We start from the raw sequence: 22,162 nt of genomic DNA on the forward strand, positions 1-22,162 counted from the left end.
ATGAGATAGGAGGTCACATGATACAGGTCACAAAGACCTTGCTGATAAAACAGCATGAGGTAAAGAAGCTAGCCAGAACCCGCCAAAACCAAGATGGTGATGAAAGGGATCTCTCGTCATCCTTGCTGCTCATTATATGCTAATTATACTGCATTGGCATGCTAGAAGACACTCCCACCAGTGCCATGACAGTTTTCAGATGCAATGGCAATGTCCAGAAGTTACCCTATATGATCTAAAAAGAGGAGGACACTTCAGTTCTGGAAATTGCCCAACCCTTTCCTGGAAAACTCATGAATAATCCAACCTTTGTTTAGCAAATAATCAAGAGGTAACGATAAGTACAATCAGTTGAGCAGCCGACGCCACTGCTCTGCCTATGAAGTAGCCATTCTTTTGTTTCTTTACTTCTTTAATAAACTTGCTTTCACTTTACTCTATGGACTCGCCCTGAAGTCTTCCTTGCATGAGGTCCAAGAACCCCTCTCTTGGGGTCTGGATTGGGACCCCTTTCAAGTAACATGATGAGGTATCTAAATTAATGCATGTTTGAATGAAATCGGAAAACACATTATCCAAGGAAGTCAATCCTGAAGCCCCATCATTTCAGAATTAAGATGAAACTTATGTCCTTTTCAATTGCCTAAAGAACAGCTACCTTAAAACTTAAAAAAAGTTGGCCATAGTGTCTAATAAAATATGCACCCCTATCCTGGAATGCCCCTTTTCTGTCTAGGATACCTTAGTCAGTAGGTTATGTTCCAGAAATATGTCAGGAGCCCTATCTTAAGAATGATGGTGGCCGGGTGCGGTGGTTCACTCCTGTAATCCCAGCACTTTGGGAGGCCCAGGCAGGTGGATCACTTGAGGTCATGAGTTTGAGACCAGCCTGGCCAACATGGTGAAACCCCGTCTCTACTAAAAATACAAAATTAGCCGGGCGTGGTGGTGCACACCTGTAATCCCAGCTACTTGGGAAGCTGAGGCAGGAGAATCACTTGAACCTGGGAGGTGGAGGTTGCAGTGAGCTGAGATCATGCCATTACGCTCCAACCTGGGTGACAAGAGCGAAACTCCATACTAAAAAAAAAAAAAAGAGTGATGGCGTTATCAGGGGTGGTTGTCATGGTGTCAGGAAAGTGAACTTGGCTCTCCAAGGCTTTCTCTTTATTCAAGCTCAGAATTGCAGAGGGATAGGCATCCACATAGCCTTGAGTTTGGGAACACTGCTTTGCAATGGGGCGACGAGAATTTTATCAGAAAGATTGCAGGAACAGAACCACAGTACACACTCAGAGTGAGGGGCTTATAAGGAGAAGATATCCCATCGTTCATTGTTCATTGTTCATTCATTGAAGATATCCCAACATTTAGTTGTCACACATGAGCAGCCTGGCAGTATCCAAAGCCAGAAAGAAATGATGGCAGTGATCATCCCCTCACTAGAGTTTTCACTAAGTCCGTGGGAGGAGATTTCAGCCACTACATGCTTCTTCTTTAAGTCAGAATTCTCCAGCCTAGGTAACAAATGCCTTCTTCGTAAACTTACATTTCAGTCTACACACCCATGGAAGAGAAAATTCCTGTGAAATATAAGGGCCCCTTCTACGTGCTCAAGATTAAAAAAAAAAAAAAGGAAAAAGTAGCTCTCACATGCTTTTGTCAAGTTTTTGTAAGTATGTTGCACAGTGAACATTTAAAGAGTAGACTTTTCTCTGTCCTGAATCTTGAGGAGGTGGAGCTTGGAGTCCTTGGCCCAACTTGCTGGTTGAAACAACGGGAGCTTGAGTTGGAGACAGAGGGCCACAGAGCTGCTCTCCGCTGCACGCCCTGGCACCCAGCATCTTCCCTCGTCCTCAGGCTGCCCCTCCCCAGCCCCCATGCTTGGTTATCTTGATAATCTGTCTGTGTGCATTGAGGCCATTCTGTCCACTTCTCAACCAAGCAGGGAGACTATGATTGGCGGAGCGGAATTGGCCTTGATGGGACAAAGAAGCCACAGTAGATTCTTGGGGCTGCCTGTACCAGGGGCATCATCACAGACTCTCTGAAATGCATGTCTAGGCTTGGTTCATTAAGGACCTTTCACTCTCTTGTTTTCTTCTCAAATAGAAAGCAAGCCTTCCCTTTTTCCTACTCCTAATGTCCCTATCTAGTTAATGGTGCCACCATTTCCCCAGACTTCCAAGTTCAAAACTTGAAGTTATCTTTGATGGATGCCTGTGGCCCTGTCTTCAGCTCAAGCCCCTGTTGTTTCAACCAGCCAGTCACCCAATCTTGTTGCTTTTTTTTCCTTCAGTGTCTCTCTCCTGTCTGTCCCTGTCACTCTGCTCTCCTTGTGGCTTCCTGAGTTCTGGCTCTCACTATCTCAAACCTTGATTATCCAAATAATTGTTTTGCTGCTCCAGCCTCCATCCCCACAATCCAAGGGTTGGGTGGATGGTGGAAGGATACTATGATTTGCCATGGCAGCATCGGCGGGATGTGGGGAGGATAAATAATATGGTATAGGCCCCCGATGTATGGACTCCCTGATATATGGACTTCTTGATATATGGGCCCCTTGATGTATGGACCTGCTGATGTATGAACCACCTGATGTATGGATCAGCTGATGTGTGGACCCCCTGGTGTATGAACTAGCTGATCTAGAGACCAGCGGATGTATGGACCAGTTGATATATGGACCAGCTGATATGTAGACCCCCCTATGTATGGACCAGCTCATGTATGGACCCCCTGATATATGGGCCAGCTGATGTATGGACCCCTGATGTATGTATGGACCACTGATGTGTGAAGCTCCTGATATATGACCCCCCAATATATGGACCAATTGATGTATAAACCCATGGATGTATGGACTCACTTATGTGTCGACCAGATGATGTATAGACTCCCCGCTGATGTATAGACCAGCTGATGTGTGGAGCAGCTGATGTATGGACCCGCTGATGTATGGACCTGCTGATGTATGGACCATTGATGTATGGTCCAGCTGATGTGTGAACCTCCTGATGTATGGACCCCTGAGGTATGGGCCAGCTGATGTATAGACCAGCTGATGTATGGACTCATTGATGTATTGGCTTACTGATGCATGGACCAGATGATGTATGGACTCCCTGATATATGAGCCAGCTGATGTATAGACCAGCTGATGTGTGGACCAGCTGGTGTATGGACCGGCTAATGTATGGACCTGTTGGTGTATGGACCCCTGATGTATGGACCAGCTGATGTGTGAACCTCCTGATGTATGCCCTCCTCGATATATGGACTAGCTGATGTATGGACTCCCTGATGTATAGGATAGCTGATGTATGGACCCGCTGATGTATAGGCCAGTTGACATATGGACGCACTGATGTATGGACCAGCTGATGTGTGAACCTCCTGATGTATGCCTCCTCTGATATAGGAATCAGCTGATGTATGGGCCAGGTGATGTATGGACCCCTGATGTATGGAGCAGCTGATGTATGGACCCCTGGTGTATAGACCACTGATGTGTGAACCTCCTGATGAGTGACCCACCAATATATGGACCAGTTGATGTATGGACCCACTGATGTATGGACCAGCTGATGTATGCACCCACTCAGGTATGCACTAACTGATATATGGGCCAGCTGATGTATAGACCCCAATGTATAGACCAGCTGATGTGTGAACATCCTGATGTATGCCTCTCTCCCAACCTGATATATGGACTGGTTGAGGTATGGACCCCCTGATGTGTGGACCAGCTAATGTATGCACCCACTTAGGTATGGACTAACTGATGTATGGGGCAGCTGATGTATAGACCCCTGATGTATAGACCAGCTAATGGGTGAACATCCTGATGTATGCCTCTACCCCCGACCTGATATACGGACTGGTTGATGTATGGACCCCCTGATGTATAGGCCTGCTGATGTTTGGACCAGCTGTGGCTCTCCACTCACTCTGGACCTTCCACCCTGTTCCTCACCTGTACACTGTTCCTCCTGGCCATTTGAGTGCCTGACAGCCCTTCGGGACCCAGCCCAGGGGTTACTTCTTCTTGGGTGCATTTTCTTCAAAAATTTTTTTTTGTAGAGATGGGGTCTTGCTATGTTGCCCAGACTGGTCTCTAACTCCTGGCCTCAAGCAATCCTGTCCCACCATTGACCCATCTGAAGATTGGAGAGACCTTAGGCCCAGGGCTGGGGAATAACCATAATTTGCTCTTCAATTATTCTGCAAATACATATTGAGTTCCCACAGTGATGAACACAGTCCTAAGTACTGAGATGCAATAGTAGACAGAATCTCTGTCTTCATGAGGCTTTCATAGTCCTAGGAGGAGATACGTTACATTTTATTTATTCATTTAAATAAGTAAAAATGTGATGTGACATGACATGATAAATCATAAAGCTATGTATAAAGAAAAATAAAGCCAGATAAAGGAAATACAAAGTGAATGACTGGACAAATGGCCAACAAACAAATGAAAAGAGGCTCCGTGTCATTAGTCATGAGGGAAATGCGATTCAAATCCACAGTGAGCTCACACTTCACACCCAGTAGGATGGCGATCATAAAAATAACCGGAAAATAACTTTTGGCAAGAATGTGAAGAAATTGGAACCTTCCTACAGTGCTGGTGGGAATGTGAAATAGTGCAGCTGCTGTGGAAAATAGTTTGGCAGTTCCTCAAAAAGTTAAACATAGACTCACCATATGATCCAGCAATTCCACTCCCAGGTAGATGCCCCCAAAGAGCTGAAAATATGGGTTTAAGTGAAAACTTGTCCACCCATGCTCATGGCAGCACTATTCACAATGACTGAAAGGTGGAAACAACTCAAATCACCATGAACTGATAAAGCATAAACAAAATGTGATATATACACACAATGGACTATCATTCAGCCGTAGAACAGAATGGAGGACCGATGCAGGCTACCTCATGGACAAACATTAAGAATATGATGCTGGGCTGGGAGCAGTGGCTCACACCTATAATCCCAGCACTTTGGGAGGCTGACGTAGGAGGATCACTTGAAGCCAGGAGTTCAAGACCAGCCTGGGCAACAAAATGAGACCCTGTCTCTACAAAAAATTAAAAAAAAAAATTAGCTGGGCACAACAGCATGCACCTGTCATCCAAGCTACTCAGGAGACTGAGACAGGAAGATCGATTGAGCCTAGGAGTTCAAAGCTGCCTGCAGGGAGCTATGATTGTGCCACTGCACTCCAGCTTCAGCAACACAGTGAGACTCTGTCTCTTTAGAAAAATTAAATTTAAACAAACGAAAAAAATTACTATGCTAAGTGAAATAAGCCAGACACAAAAAGTCACATAATGTATGATTTCATTTATATGAAATATCCCGACTGGGCACGGTGGCTCATGACTGTAATCCTAGCACTTTGGGAAGCCGACATGGGTGGATCACCTGAAGTCAGGAGATCGAGACCAGCCTGGCCAACATGATGAAACCCCGTCTCTATTAAAAATAAAAAAATTAGCTAGGCGTGGTGGCACATGCCTGTAATCCCAGCTACTCAGGAAGCTGAGACAGGAGAATCGCTTGAACCCGGGAGGCAGAGGTTGCAGTGAGCCAAGATTGTACCACTGAACACCAGCCTGGGCAAAAGAGCGAGACTCCATCTCAAAAAAAAAAAAAAAATCCATAGAGATGAAATGCAGCTCAGGGGTTCCCTGGAGCTTGGGAAAGAGGATAATGGGGCGTGACTGCTTAATGGGCAGAGGGTTTCCTTTCTGGATGATGAAATGCTCTAGATCTAGACAGTGGCAATGGTTGCATGACATCGTGAATGTACAGTATGAAATATCACTGCACTGTACACTTTACAAATGGTTAAAATGGTAAATTATATACTATGTGTATTTTGTCACAATTTTTAAGGAGAGTCAATGAAGGTGGTCATGGGGTTCTCTTTGAATAGGAGGGTCAGAGAAAGCCTCACAAATGAGTGGAGATTTGGGCAAAGACCTGAGGCGGGAGGATATGAAACCTCAGTGAGGTAGGCAAAAAGCCTCCCAGAGCCAGGTGCAGTGGCTCATGCCTGTAATCCCAGCACTCTGGGAGGCCAAAGCCAGTGGATCACCTGAGGTCAGGAGTTCAAGACCAGCCTGGCCAACATGGTGAAACCCTGTCTCTACTAAAAATACAAAAATCAACTGGGCATGGTGGCAGGCATCTGTAATCCCAGCTACTTGGGAGGCTGAGGGAGGAGAATCGCTTGAACCCAGTAGGTGGAGGTTGCAATGAGCCAAGATCGTGCCACTGCACTCCAGCCTGGGCGACAGAGCAAGACACTGTCAAAAAAAAAAAAAAAAAAAAAAAAAAAAAAAAAAGCCTCCCAGCAGAGAGGAAGGAAGCACAAAACAGACAGATGGCTCAGAGCAGCATTCATCAGAACCTGGCTCCACCCTCCTCATAGGGCGACTTCTGGGCCCACCCCCCTCCACCTCTCTTCACCTAGCACTTCCCTTTTTACCTCTCATCAGGGCATGCACTGTTGCACTGTCCCCCAGACACTCTGGACCCTTCCAACCTGTTCCTCACCTGCACACTGCTCCTCCTGGCCATTTGAATACTTGAACACCCTTTGGCACCCTGCCCAGGGACCACTTCTTCTTAGGTGTATTTTCCTTTAAAAATAATTTTTTTAATAGATGGGATCTTGCTGTGTTGCCCAGGATGGTCTTGAACTCCTATCCTCAAATGATTCTCCAGCCTCAGCCTCTTAAAGGTTGGGTGCATTAAAGATTTGAGCATTGTGTCTACGACTCATCAGCATTATGACACTGGGCACTTAGCCCCCTCTGTAAGTTTCTCTTTCTTCATATGTAAAATAAGGGCTATTGAGAGAATAAAATAAGATGATCACAAAGTGGTTGACTTAGTTCCCCGTGCACAGTGGGCTCTCCAGAATGATAGCTCTATGGCCACTTCAACCTCACCTGTAATCTGAAGCTTGAAATTTGGCACTTCATTTTGTGCTATTGATAATGTTTTGTAATTATTTGATAAATGTGGGTGGGAGACACAGGATAAACACCAAGGGTGATATTTATCTTCTTTGAAACTGTCTTCCCCCAACCCTGGTAACTATTTCAATGCAGAGCATATATAATGCACATGAATAAATGTTTGACTGACAACTGATTGATTGATTTGGCTTTATCATCAAGTAGGTAGGAAATTTTCTTCAAATGCAACTGCAAAGGACAAATAATGTCTCAGAAGAGTTATGGATTGGCAAACTGGAAAATACCTGGTCCAGCCACAATGAGATATATTGAAAGCTTTCATAGGCACAGATGTTTACCAAAAAACACAAAACAGCACAAATAAAAAAAAAAAAAACCAAGAGGTGTGGTGGCAGGTTTTTCAGAAAAATGACTCATTCTGCAAATGAACTGTTCTTTTAGTTCAGGAGACCATAGTTACTGGTATTTGAAGAAAATGTTAACACATTTTGCACTAGATTTAAGACAAGTCTCTAATGATGTATCACTTAGAAAGTCATGAGTTTAAAAAATATGAAAATATGAGATAATAGAACTGTATTTCACAAAAATTTTAAAGCCGAATAGATAGATAGATAGATAGATAGATAGATAGGTAGACAGATAGATGATAGATACATAATAGATGATAGATAGATAGAAATATAAACAGATAAAAACAGTGACACCTGATTACTTGAAGAGCAGCCACAAGGAAGGAGAACCAGTTTAGTTTTACTCAATAAGAACAGATGATGCTAAGATAGTGCTGGGAACCGCTTCTGTATGAGCTGGTCACGTGACCAACCTCAGAGCCACTGCCCCAGACAGTGAATAAGACCAACCGACTGTTTTCTACCTTTGTAACCTATATACAACCAAATGCGATGCGGTGACTCCAACGAAGCATCTCTCTTTCTCAGACACCCAGCCCTTTCTCCACAAACAGAGAATTGATTCTGCAGCTCTCTCTCCAGGAGATCCTTGTTTTATCACTTTATTCCCCTTTCAGAGAAACTGTCACAAGCCCTGTTCACCAGCAAAAAGCTAGAAAGCAGCTGCCGTTTTTCAGTGATTACCGGCCCTATTTTCTTAATCATCCTTTCAACAAAACAATGGAAAAGGGAAGAAAATATTTACCTGAGGAAATCCCTGATTTCTTCATGAGCGTCTAAAGAATTGAATTTTTCAAAAGCCCCTCGGATGCTCTGCTGAGAATTTCCTAAATCTAAAATCCTCCTCCGAGAGCAGCTCTAAGTTTGAGCTCTGAATAGAGGCTGTGTGTTATTTTAACCACAAGGTTTCTAGTCAGTAGGGAGGAGAGATGGAAATGAGGTATGCTGGCAAACACAGCCCCCATCCACCTCAAGTGAATCAAGCTCACAGATCTGATGTAAGAGGTTCGAGGAGATTTGAAGAACCCTCAAACCAACTTTTCCTAAACTAGAGATTAAATAACTGCGGAAAATTCCAAAGGAGTAAGATAAGACACTTATGGTCTTTTCTAAAAAAAGACGTGTTGGTATGCCCTGTCAAATACTGTCCCAAAAGAAGCTTGGTACCGAGCCTATGTGGTCCTGGGCTTTGGACAAGAGAAAGTTACCTTTCTCGTGGTAGCCTTTCTCCACAGAGAAAGGGGGTTAAAAGTACAAAATAACAAAGGAGTGTGACTGACCAAGTCAAATCTTTTGTGCAAAAACAAAACCAGTGTCATGAGAATCCATAGGAAGTTGTAGGGTAAGGGAATAGCTATTCTGGAAGGTCATTAAGGGAGGATTAATGTGTGTGTGTGTGTGTGTGTGTGAGCACGCACGCGTGCTCCCCACCTCCCACACAACTTAAAAAGCAAAGATCCAACCTCAGCTTCAACCAGTTGGAGATCCTGCTCCTTAGTATTTTGGCAAATACAAATGCCGCCTTTGGACTTGGAAGAGAATGATTTATGGCACACAGAATCAACAGCAAAAATGAGGGCGGCTGAAAGGGCCAACGATCCTTTACAGCCAGCCCTTTGCAGATGCCAGAGGGGTTTAACTCCACTTTTGGAAAAAGGCAACAGTGCTCCTATTAAGCAGGGTCATAACTCAGTTTTATATAGAGTCTTTTATCTCAAAGGAGCTTGAGGTGCTTTTGCACCAAAATATAAATTATCATGTGCACTGTCACCTCAGGGACGAAATGCAGCCCTGCCTAGGAGCAGTTGGCCAAGATGCAACCAGTCAGTTTGGAGCCACGGTTAGACAGCAGGACACGCGGCCAGGAGGCACTCCTCAAGGAGGAATGAGTGGGCCTGTCCTTCTCTCTGGTAGCAGATCCTTTTCTTCACACAGCTCAATGGGACCTCTTCATTCTGCCCATCACTTCTCTTCCAGAGTCGCCCTCTGCCCTCCCACAGAGGACTCTTTCCATCCTACCTACACACACAAATTCAAAATGTGCACTCAGAAAAGAGCTGGCAAACAAAGTGGTAAGCGATGGTTTGCAAATTTGATTCTGTAGATCAAGAGTTGGCCAGCCAGGTGTGGTGGCTCATGCCTGTAATCCCAGCACTTTAGGAGGCTGAGGAGGGTGGATCACCTGAGGTCAGGAGTCTGAGACCAGCCTGACCAACATGGTGAAACCTCGTCTCTACTAAAAATACAAAAAAAGTAGCTGGGCATGGTGGCGGATGCCTGTAATCCCAGCTACTCAGGAGGCTGAGGCAGGAGAATCGCTTGAACCTGGAGGGCAGAGGTTGCCGTGAGCCAAGATCACACCTTTGCACTCCAGCCTGGGTGACAAGAGTGAAACTCTGTCTCAAAAAAAAAAAAAAAAAAAAAAGAGTTGACCAACCATGGCTCTTGGGCCAAAGGCAGCCCACTGACTATTTTTGTCAATAAAGTTTTATTGGTCTACAACCACACACTCATTTACGCACTGTGTCTGGCTGCTTCTGCATGACAGCAGCAGCGTGGAATAGATGCGGCAGAGACTGTGAGGCCCAGCAAGGCCCGAACTATTTGTTAACTGGTTCTTCATAGAAAAATTTCTGCTACAGAGGGTTTTTTGTTTTGTTTTGCATCATTTTTATTTTTCAATGGGTGGAAGAAAGGAATAACATGTTTTTTTTTTTCAATAATTCCTAAAGATCATACTACGGAGAGAACATCTACTTACACCACCAACCCATATTCAGGCCTTAAGTCTCCAATTTTCTTATTCACTCATCAGAGGAAGTCTTTTACACAGGTACTCCCATTCCTGCCTAGCCACACTGATGGATAGACACAGTGTACCTGACTTCACCTCTAAGAACTCACCATGGCTGTCTCTCAACTGGTCTCTCATATAGAAGCCTTGGAGCCCTGTCAGGGCCTCCTCCTTGTCATTCCCAAGGGTACCTTGTCTTTCAAGCTCTCTATGGATCTTCTCAGCTTCTTCCTTCAGCCTCTCTTATCATATTTTGCTAATTCTCTTTTTGTAGTTCTTACCTTAGTTACACCCCCATTATCTATTTTTGTCTTTGTCTTTCTTACTGCACTGTGGGTTTGCTGAGAGCAAACACCACGTCTTATTCATCTTTTTATCCCTAGAATCTAAAACAGTCAAAGATATAGAGGGGATACTCTATTAACGGTTATGACAAAAATAACTCAATCGGTCTTACTCCACCAGAACGTAATCTCAAGGGTGGTGAATAAAAGGGTTGCCTGATGGTCTCTGAAGACGAGGTTCCTAAAATGGTCTTCCTCAGGGATGAACCTGGACTTATCCTTCTAACTCTTGCCCCTGGGTGGAGCTGACTTTTATGCATTCTTTTGGCAGTCACTCATTGAATTTTGAATTTCGGAAAGAAGAGCCTCATTGCAGAAATACGCATCAACTGCAGTTAGGAAAAGGATCTTTCTAACAGCTAGAGTTGTCAGGAGACTCTGAAGAGGGTCGTGTTTGGTGGGAAGGAGGCTGGGTGTCCCCTGAGTTCCCTTCTATGATAACGAACTCTAAGGCTTGGTAGTAGCCTGGGTTCTCTGATGTGACACCCTCAGACGATAAAGCGATCACATGGCCACGGGATGCAGATTTGTCCCCATCAGGCCCAGGGCATGAAAGGACCCAGCCCGGGCATGGCAAGTGGTGTTGTCATTAGCATTGTGCCATTATTTCAGTGGGTGACATTACCCCCCTTATTCATATCCATTTTCATGGTCACCTTGTGGCAAACTTGGGAACATTCTGTAGTGAACAAAAATTGCACAGTTATCACACGTATGGCCACCTCTCATCTGGTGAACGATTTCCCTTTGGTAAACTTGGACTTCTGCCATTGCGTTCCCCTTCCCCACAGTAGAAGCCAAGACTCTCTTTTCCAGCTTCATTTGCAGCTGGGGTGCAGGCAGGTGCTACAGGCCGCACAGCAGGGGCACTGCAAGAGACCCAACTAGTAAGAACCAGGAGGAGGCAGAAAAGGGAGCGAATCTATGCTATGGGAGGCCAGTGCGATCTGGCAGGGGGACACAACTCTCTGGCTGGTCTCAGAAAGGGCCAGTCTGGTGTCCTGTTTGGTGTCTGCCTGGCCCCACCTCTGTGGCCACAGGGGACTCAGTGTGTCACTTGTTTAGTGCTCCTGGTTGTGCAGTTCCCATGCCTGCCTCTGGTCTCCCAGAATTTCTGTGACCTAGTGATACCCTTTGATGAACGTTTTTTTTTCTCCAACAAGCTAGTGGTATCATTTGCAACTAAGAATGTAAATGTGTATGGTTGATACAGGTACTGAAAACAAAACTGTATAGTTTCTTTTTGCTTTCTTGACCAACTCTCAGGATTTGTCTTTCTGGCCTTGATGCAGTTTTGAATGAATATTTGTCAATGTGATTTTGTACTAATGCCTGGCTCCTTTGCCTTTGGGCTTATTCTTCACTCTCTTCCTCTTTGCCTTGTGTCATGGCATTGGGGACCGGCAGTGGGCTGGCCCTGCTCCTTGGGTATTGTAGACTGTGTTGTGGTTTCCACTTGAGTCCCACCAATGGGAGACATGGTGGCAGGGGAAAAGGCAGGAGGGAGGGAGAAGCCAGGGTATTCTCCCCCACCCAACCTCAGTTAGTGTCTCCAGCAGGGCTACGTCCTCTCCTTTGGGACTTGAGCTCTGCTGGGACAGGTCCCCTGGGCTCAGCTTCTGACAAGTGTTTCTGGCTCTGTCCTTCAGCCTGGAAGGGAAGTGAGGTAGTGGCTTCCTGCTATGTCTGATCTCTGCATTGCCTCACTGTCCCCAGTGCACCTCTCTGCTTTTCCTTCATCTGTGTAACCAATTCACTTACCAAATTTCCTCTATTTTATTTATTTATTTATTTACTTATTTTTGAGATGAAGTCTCACTCTGTAGCCCAGGCTGGAGTGCAGTGGCACAATCTCAGCTCACTGTAACCTCTGCCTCTTGGGTTCTAGCAATTCTCCTGCCTCAGGCTCCCAAGTAGCTGGGGTTACAGGCACCTGCCACCATGCCCGGCTATGTTTTGTATTTTTAGTAGAGACGGGGTTTCACCATGTTGGCCAGGCTGGTCTCAAACTCCTGACCTCAGGTGATCCACCCTCCTCAGCCTCCTAAAGTGCTGGGATTACAGGTGTGAGCCACCAAACCCAGCCAAATTTCCTCTATTTTAATGTTTAGAGCAGATCCCATTTTCCTGGTTGGACCCTGATTGGTACAGTTCTCTATACCACTCCGGTCCAGGTTAAAGAACCAGCATACACCTGTCGGCTGGAGATGAGACTGTCTGGGCAGAGCTTTGTGCTATTTGATAGAATTCCCCTTCTTGCTTTGGACAAGATCACTTCTACAGAGTTGACTACAATGAGGCAAGTGTTAGCAAGCCATCTACGTAACTCTTCTGGCCTTTTTGGAGAACAAGAAACAGCTTTCAGAGAGATTTGTTGATGGAAAAAGTCATGATTAGAAACAGCAGCTGATCAAAAAAAAAAAAAAAAAAAAAAAAGGCCAGTTGTGGTGGCTCAAGCCTGTAATCCCAACATTTTAGGAGGACAAGGCAGGTGGATCACCTGAGGTCAGGAATTTGAGACAAGCCTGGCCAACATGGCAAAATCCCATCTCTACTACAAATACCAAAATTATCTGGGTGTAGTGGTGGGCACCTGTAATCCCAGGTACTCAGGAGGCTAAGGCGGGAGAGTTGCTTGAACCCAGGAGGCGGAGGTTGCAGTGAGCTGAGATCGAGCCATTGCACTCCAGCCTGGGTGACAGAGTGAGACTCCGTCTCAAAAAAAAGAAACAGCAGCTAGCTGAATCCTTGCCTCAAGGACCAGAAGATCCCACAAGGAATAAAGCAAGGTAAAGAAAAGAGGGACCAAAAAGGGGTGATAAATATTCAGCCTGCAGGGAATTTAGAAAATTTCATCAGCTTTTAGAAAAAAAATTATACGCACTTTTCTATCTAATTCATGAGAGGGGAAAAAGACTAAGTATGCAAAGTATTTGTTGTGGCATTATTTATTAAATTAAACCTCGATGTCCAACACTAAGAAAATTATGATTTTCATCATAATACATTTTACCCCGTGGAATAGTTTACAACCAATAGCAGGGTTAATTATGAAGGGATGTAGCAACTGAGGAAATAGTTACAGCAATGTTAAATAAATAAAACTAGCAGAACCAGACAACGTATCGGCTCTGTGATCACAGCCATTTAGAAGCATAAATGTCTATGGATAAACTGGAAATGGGGTAGGAGAAGGAGGAGTTGATATGCGAAGGTGATGTGATGGTAGGTGTATTGGTTTTTATGAAAGTGCCTTTGTTTTTGTAAAGTTTTTTTTTTTTTTTTTAGATGGAATCTCTCTGTCAGCCAGCCTGGAGTGCAATGGCATGATCTCGGCTCATTGCAACCTCCGTCTCCCGGGTTCAAGTGATTCTCCAGCCTCAGCCTCCCCAGTAGCTGGGACTAGAGGTGCGTGCTGCCATGCCTGGCTAATTTTTGTATAGGATGTTTGTACAACAATAAGTACTCTTCCATTCCCTTCTGATATGGTTTGGCTGTGTCCTCACCCAAATCTCATCTTGAATTGTAGCTCCCGTAATTCCTACGTGTTGTGGGAGGGACCCGGTGGGAGATAATTGAATCATGAGGGTAGTTTCCCCCATACTGTTCTCATGGTAGTGAATAAGTCTTACAAGATCTGATGGTTTTATAAGGGGTTTCCCCTTTTGGTTGGCTCTCACTCTCTCTTGCCTGCCACCATGTCAGATGTGCCTTTTGACTTCCTCCATGATTGTGAGGCATCCCCAGCCACGTGGAAATGTGAGTCCATTAAATCTTTCTTTCTTTATAAATGACTCAGTCTTGGGCATATCTTTATCAGCAGCATGAAAGCAGACTAATATGCCTTCCCATCCTTTTCCTTTCCTTTCTTATCTAGGGTCTTGTAATACTAAGTGATAACAAGAAGGAAAGAGTTGGGGCTGAGAGGCAGCCAATCACCAGGATTTAGGGCACAGGGAAGAGGGCATGGAGGCAGCAAAGAGTATTAAGAAGAAGAAAATTAAAATAGCAGAAACTAGATAATATGAAATTTTAGTGATTCTTAGGGCCTATGTAGGAAGAAGAACATGTAGGATTTTAAAATTTGGGCTAAATAACTGTATTAGTTCGTTCTTGCATTGCTATAAAGAAATACCAGAGACTGGGTGATTTATTAAAAAAAGAAAAGAAAAGAAAAGAGGTTTCATTTGTTCACAGTTCCCCAGACAGTACAGGAAGCATGGCTGGGGAAGCCTCAGGAAATTTACAATCGTGGTGGAAGGTGGAAGGGAAGGATACGCTTCTTACATGTGCAGAGCAGGAAGAAAAGAGAGCAATGGGGGAGGTGCTACACACTTTTAAACAACCAGATCTTGTGAGAACTCACTCACTATCAAGAGAACAGCAGTGGGCAAGTCCGCCCCTATGATCCAATCACCTCCCACCAGGCTCCTCCACCAATATTAGGGATTACAGTTCAACATGAGATTTGGGTGGGGACACAAATCCAAACCATGTCAATAACATATTGTAGCTTTTATTTTCAATACTTTACAGTTTCCATGTTATCGGCATAGCAGATGGTGAAGCTGTTTCTTGCCACAATGACCAGGTGAAAAAACTGATGCTAAGAGAAGTTAAGTGACCTGCTCAAATTTATACCACTAGCAATGGCAGAGTTAGGCCTGGAAACAACTTCTTGGGTTTCAAGTCTAACGTATTGGCTTCCACACCATGTTTGCTTCTAAACAACTAAGGTAGTGGTTGATCAAAATCAATGTCCCCAATGGTCAGAAGTGGCACTGCCCCTTGATCAGTCTTGAGACCTCCTTCTAAGTGTCCTTGAGTTGCTTTGGCAGAACACAGCAGTGTGTTCCTGCCTCTCTCTCTAGATAAAAGTTGTCTCTGGAGCAGGATTTTCTTATGTGCTGCTGGGGAGGCTTCCGGTTGTTTGCAGTAGCTCTCTCTCCACATGTTAATTCCCAGGCTGCAGAAAACCTGCTCATGGAGAACATCAGCTGCTTTAGGAAGGCTACAGGTAAAAAGGGCTGCCTGCACTTTGGGAGGCCGAGGCGGGCGGATCACGAGTTCAGGAGATCGAGACCATCCTGGCCAACATGGTGAAACCCCGTCTCTACTAAGAATACAAAAAATTAGCCGGGCGTGGTGGCGGACGCCTGTAGTTTCCCAGCTACTCGGGAGGCTGACGCAGGAGAATGGCGTGAACCCGGGAGGCGGAGCTTGTAGTGAGCCGAGATCGCGCCACTGCACTCCCGCCTGGGCGACAGAGCGAGACTCCATCTCAAAAAAAAAAAAAAAAAAAGGCTGCCTGCAAGATAATAGGAGACAATAGGACCCCTCACAGGACAGGTGTAGGATTAAATGTTTTTAAAGTATGTGTATAGGAATTCATGCAACGCCTACCACATAGAAAGTTAGCTACCTAGCTGGTAGTAAGAGTCCCACTAGTCATAAAAATAGGGATAGCAGCAAGTCATTAAGGGGCTAGGGTTAGAGAAATAGCCCCATGACATAATTTCCTTCTGAAATTAGGACTAGGAGAAAGTTTTCTTCTTTTCTCTTTCCAAAACTTACATTCTAACTAACCCGTGTGACTTTTTTTTTTTTTTTTTTTTTTGGAGATGGAGTCTTGCTCTGTTGCCCAGGCTGGAGGACAATGGCACGATCTGGGCTCACTGCAAGCTCCACCTCCCAGGTTCACGCCATTCTCCCGCCTCAGCCTCCGGAGTAGCTGGGACTACAGGCACCCGCCACCATGCCCGGCTAATTTTTTGTATTTTTAGTAGAGACGGGGTTTCACCATATTAGCCAGGATGGTCTCAATCTCCTGACCTTGTGATCCGCCCACTTCTGCCTACCAAAGTGCTGGGATTACAGGCATCAGCCACCACACCCGGCCCCATGTGACTTCTTTTTAGCCAAAGTTGCAAGGAGACTCAATTAATTCAGCTTCTTGTCATTTTTTTTTCTTTTTGAGATGGACTCTCACTCTGTCGCCCAGGCTGGAGTACAGTGGTGTGATCTTGGCTCATTGTAACCTCTGCCTCCTGGGTTCAAGCGATTCTCCTGCCTCAGCCTCCCAAGTAGCTGGGATTACAGGCACATCCCACCACACCTGGCTAATGTTTAGTAATTTTTAGTATTTTTAGTAAAGATGGGGTTTCACCATGTTGGCCAGACTGATCTCGAACTCCTGACTGCAGGGTGATCCACCCACCTTGGCCTCCCAAAGTGCTGGGATTACAGGCATGAGCCACTGCACCCAGCCTTATCATTTTTTTGATGTCCCATTTCTCACCTTTTTAATAACTTGCCTCCTACCTTGGGTGTTGTAAATAGTTTGACATTAAATCTGTTTTGGGAGGAGATGGGATATAAGTTAGTTGATTATGAAATAAATCAGGTAGTTTCCGTGCATAGCTCAGCTGACAGAAGGGTCATCTCTCTTGTCTCCTTGTTATATTGTGAATCAATAAATTTACACCACGAGTGTTTAATCCATATACTGAGTATAAACAATATCTGGTAGGTCCTATTAACTTAGTTACTGTTCAATAAGTGACTCCCGCCAATACCATAAAGATTAACTTTCACAAGAGGGTGTGCTTTTCTAAATTTCTCACTTATGTTATTCTCTGGGAAAATAGACTCAGGCTTCCTTGGTGAAGAATATGTGTGTCTGTGTGTGTTGTGTGTGGTATGTGGTTTGTTTCTTTTCTGAGTGTACATTACTGTATTTCAGGGCATAGTTTAAAACTGTGAAAGGTAAATAAATCTGGGGGCCCCCAAATCAGTAAGCTAAAGGGAAAAGTCAAGCTGGGAACTGTTTAGGGCCAACCTGCCTCCCATTCTATTAAAAGTCATCCCTCTGCTCACTGAGATGGATGCATATCTGATGGCCTCCTTTGGAAAGACTAATCAGAAACTCAAAATAATGCAACCGTTTGTCTGTCCCCTATCTGTGACCTGGAAGGTGTCTCTCCACTTTGAGTCTTCCTGCCTTTGCTTCAAGTTTGTCCCGCCTTTCCAGACTGAAGCAATGTACTTCTTACATATATTGACTGATGTCTCACGTCTCCCTAAAATGTATAAAACTAAGCTGTTCCCTGACCACCTTGGGCACGCGTCATCAGGATTTCCTGAGGATGTGCCACGGGTGCGCATTCTCAACCTTGGCAAAATAAACTTTCTAAATTAACTGAGACCTGTCTCAAATTTTCGGGGTTCACACAACTTAGCATCTTCTAGTCATTTGTGTATTCACTTGGTAGGTACTTATTTTGCCCCTGCTGTATAGCAGGCCCTGAGCTATGTGGATTCCCCATGACGTTTTCAAGTACTCCATGGTCAAGCCTTCCTCCAAAGTCAAACAGGGGCTAGTGGTGGGCCATTCATTTTTGTACTTGCTATCTGCTGTTTGGCCTTGTAAATTGCTTTTTTTCTGAATGATTTTCTGTCTCTTTCATCAGAATATGGCCCCCTCTAGAGCAAAATCCTTATCTTGTTCATCTTTGAAGGCCCAGTGCCCCTGTACATTGCCATAGACATATTAGGTTATCAATAAACTGTTTTATTGATATTGATATCACATCATCCCAGTAGTTTGAAATAAAACAAGAAGATATTACATGGGAAGTAAAATGTGGTGCCTTCAAACAACAACAACAAAAATGGTCATGTGGACATATTAAAGCGTATCCAAGACCCATGATTAGTGGCTGATGGGGCAGTTCAAGCCACAGATTAGGAAGGCTGCAGGCAAGCATCACAGCAAATCTAAAGCCTGGAGCCCACAGCCTAGACAATGGCTGAATAAATGCATGGACACCCAGCCCAACACCACCCTTGAAAAGACCCTGCCTGGGAAAGAAGGATGCATGTGGTAATGACAGTTGTCGGGGGTTGTGCTTTCTGAGAACTGATGAGCTTGTCATGAACAAAACCATGGCTAAGCACTAAGCAGAATAGAATCTGTCCCCTGTGTTGGCCAAGGAAGCACCACCTTTCAGAGTAGGAGGGATAAAGAATGAGAGTTGCCAAGCCAAGCCTGCTTTTCTCAATACAAAACTGGTGACCAGTGGTAAGTGCTCTTCGTAAGAGCAGTGGCATTTAGTTTGGAAGTAGATGTGATGCAGGATATAAAAATCAGTAGCTATAAAAATAAAAATGTAAATATCTCCAGGGAGCAAAAAGCCACTATTTCAGTGTATACAGCATCATAGCAGCAAAATGTGCCCACGGCTCCAATGGTTTGACCTTCCAGAGTGCTTCCTGGGAAGAAAGCTTTTTGGGATTCATGGGACCACACCCAGGGTTCTTGGGCTCCACCATCTAGGTACCAAGATTTTGACTTGACACAAACTCCTCTCAGATCTTGTTGGTAGTTCTTGAAACTTGACTTATTCTCAGACTTACCCCTGAAAAGCTTTTGTAAAAAGCAGATTCCTGGGTTTCATCTCTAGAAATTTTGATTCAGTAGATCTTTTTTTAATTTTTTAATTTTTTTAGAAACATGGTCTTGGCTGGGCAAGGTGGCTCACATCTGTAATCCCAGCACTTTGGGAGGCTGAGGCAGGTGGATCACCTGAGGTCAGGAGTTTGAGACCAGCCTGGCCAACATGGTGAAATCCCATCTCTACTAAAAATACAAAAATTAGCCAGGCGTGGTGGTGGGCACCTGTAATCGCAGCACTTGGGAGGCTAAGGCAGGAGAATCGCTTGAACCTGGGAGGTGGAGGTTGCAGTGAACTGAGATGGCACCATTGCACTCCAGCCTGGGCAACAAGAGTGAAACTCAGTTCCCCCCACCACACCCCCCCCCAAAAAAAAGAAAAGAAAAGAAAAGAAAGAAAAAGAAGCATGGTCTTGCTCTGTTGTCCAGGCTAGAATGCAGTGGTGCAATCATAGCTCATTCCAGCCTTCAACTCTTGGGCTCAAGCGATCCCCCCACCTCTGACTCCTGAGAAGCTGGGACTATAGGAATGCATCACCACACCTGGCTAGTTTTTTTTAAACATATTTTTTATTGTAGAGGCAGGGTCTCGCTATATTGCCCAGGCTGGTCTTTAACCTGTGGGCACGAGCGATCGTCCTGTCTTGGCTTTCCAAAGCACTGGGATTCTAGGTGTGAGCTGCTGTGTCTGGCCTCAGTAGATCTTTTTAAAAATGTTATTGGGTGATTCTGGAAACTGGTGGGGTTTTGACTACACTGATCTGAAGCTCTTTCTTCTTTGTTAAACTTTGCTGGGAATTAAGGGATGGAAGAAAAGGGGAGACTGTGGTTCACCTTCAGTGATATGTAATTGGGAAGACCAAACTTGCACCTCTGAACAAGGACAGACCAAGACGTGAGAAAGGAGGACTCAGGAAGGATTTGAATGCTGCGTCGGATGTCCCTAGACTGGAGAACAGGCACGGCCTACTTGGCAAGAAAACAGCTTCAGCAAAGCCACAGAAATGAGGCTAAGCCGAGAGCAGGGAGGACGGCCAGCCATTTGGGGCGGAGAGGACACATATGGGAGTAGCTGGAAATAAATCTGACTTATAGATACTTAGCAAGTGGCTGTATAATTCTTTTTAAAGAACACTGCTCACAGACAGTGGCCTGGTGGAGAGCGTGACTTGAATCAACAATTTCCAACCACGTTGATGTTCCGAGACATTGTAATTGTTGGTTTGATTTCACAACGTTCCACTTTCCCCCTCCATATCTCTCCAAAGAGCTCATCAGAATGGCATCTGAGTCCTGAACACATCAAATTTTCCCTTTGTGAGGCTTTGCAAAGGCTTCTTGAGAATTTCCAACTCTAAGATAAAATAATACTTGGGCTGAAAATCTAAGCACCATGTTTCCCTGTGGGCACGCACCACCTGAGTTCCCGTTCAGACACACTCCACAGCCATGTCCATTTGGAGAGATGGCAGAGGGGAAGCCTACCAAAGACTCTTACTATGGGGCCTACTCTGGTCTAGTCTTAATAATCCCTAACACCGAAAATTGTGAGAGGTGACTTAGAAAATGTCTCTAATGGTGTATTCACAGGCTCTTCTCTGAGCCAGGCATCATGAGAAGTATGAGATAAATAATAAAATGTTCTGCCTCAAGAAACTTACCGTCTTGCCCTTCAGATTTAAGAATGAGTCCAAGCCAGGTGCGGTGGCTCACGCCTGTAATCCCAGCACTTTGGGAGGCTGAGGCAGGTGGATCATGAGGTCAGGAGTTCAAGACCAGCCTGCCCAACACGGTGAAACCCCGTCTCTACTAAAAACACAAAAATTAGCCCGGCGTGGTGGCGCATGCCTGTAGTCCCAGCTACTCTGGAGGCTGAGGCAGGAGAATCGCTTGAACCCGGGAGGCGGAGGTTGCAGTGAGCCGAGATCGCGCCACTGCACTCCAGCCTGGGTGGCAGAGCGAGACTCCATCTCAAAAAAAAAAAAAAAAAGAATGAGTCCAAATTTAGATGTGATTCTAGCATATCAGACAGACTCAAATGTATCCTAAGATCCAGAAATGGAGAGCGACAAGTAGAATAAAACAGTAAAACATGGGAAAAGGTCAAGAACTCACCCTGTAGTTGGGATGTGGGAGCCATTTATTGGTATCTTTGATCATGGGCATGAAAACAGTATATATAACACCAAAATTAAGCAGCAGTGAAATGGGCCAGAATTATGCAGGCATCTCTCCCTCACCTGGGGCATCAACAAAAATTGTCAGAATTGATTTATTTCAGTTGTGGCTTTGGTTTTTAAGAGTGATGTTATACAATACAAGAAAGCAAGAAACAAGGGCACGTCAAGTAGGTAATATGAATGCGCCCCAGAGAAAAGGTAACTGATTCCCATTCTTTCCAGGGGAAGAAAAACCAGAAAATGGGGTTTAATAGAGCACTTAAATATAGGAGAGTTGTTTTAAGGAGAAAAGCACTTCTCTATCTTAGCATGGCTTACATGAGAGGAAATGGCTTTAATTTCCAGAAGAGAGGTTAATTTACTTATAAGGAAAACTTTCTGAGTGGAAGGAAGGATTATTACTGATCAGATAACTGAGGAATTTGTGGACTCTCTTTTCTTAGAGACCTTTAAGATGCAGAGAAACAGACTTTTGTCTGGAATAGAATTCTGGCAGGGAAACGAAGAGGTGGGGTGGATTGCACCCTTAAAGGTCTAGCAATTCCAACTCTGGTATCCTATAAGATGAAGAAAGGGATTTCTGCAATCATAGCTAGCCCCTGTCTAGTGCTTACTGTGAGCCAATTAGTACTCTAGCCATTCTATATATTAACCCCTTTAATCCTCATGACAACCCCCTGAGGCAAGTTACTATCTACAGAGTGCAGGTGAGGAAATTGAGGCACACAGAGGTTAAGTCGTCTGTTCAAAGTCACATCAACGAGGGCTTAACCAGGTTTGGGGCCCAGAGTGGGTCTCTGAACTTGCCATGAGAACTGGTACCTGCATTTTGGTTTTAAACAGGCAATCTCCTTTCCTATATCTAACTTACTGTGCAAGAGAAGTTGAAGTGCTTTATTTGAACTATATTTTTTTCAGCTTTATTAAGGTTTAATTGACAAATAGAAATTGTGTATATTTACGGTGCACAATGTGATGTTCTGAT

At 44.6% G+C, this 22,162-nt stretch overlaps 1 protein-coding gene and 1 long non-coding RNA gene across 6 annotated transcripts in view; one reads left to right on the forward strand and one right to left on the reverse strand.

The window, feature by feature from the left end:
* JCAD (junctional cadherin 5 associated) overlaps nt 1-8,306 on the reverse strand; it is a 102,575-nt gene extending 94,269 nt beyond the window's left edge. For 3 of the 5 annotated variants that reach the window (XM_055092574.2, XM_055092575.2, XM_055092573.2), the window contains exon 1: nt 8,153-8,306. The gene's annotated coding sequence lies outside the window, so the exon portion shown is untranslated. The remainder of the gene's footprint in view (nt 1-8,152) is intronic. The other 2 variants (XM_055092576.2, XM_034930219.3) reach the window with 2 other exon arrangements.
* On the forward strand, nt 705-21,395 carry LOC129393190 (uncharacterized). Its single transcript, XR_010113167.1, has 3 exons — nt 705-1,672; nt 3,422-3,605; nt 19,801-21,395. It is a non-coding gene; the product is annotated as an uncharacterized LOC129393190 (long non-coding RNA).
* The last annotated feature ends 767 nt before the right edge of the window (nt 21,396-22,162 follow it).

The sequence above is a fragment of the Pan paniscus genome, chromosome 8, assembly GCF_029289425.2.
Source record: "Pan paniscus chromosome 8, NHGRI_mPanPan1-v2.0_pri, whole genome shotgun sequence".
In the NCBI taxonomy this organism is placed as follows: domain Eukaryota; kingdom Metazoa; phylum Chordata; class Mammalia; order Primates; family Hominidae; genus Pan; species Pan paniscus.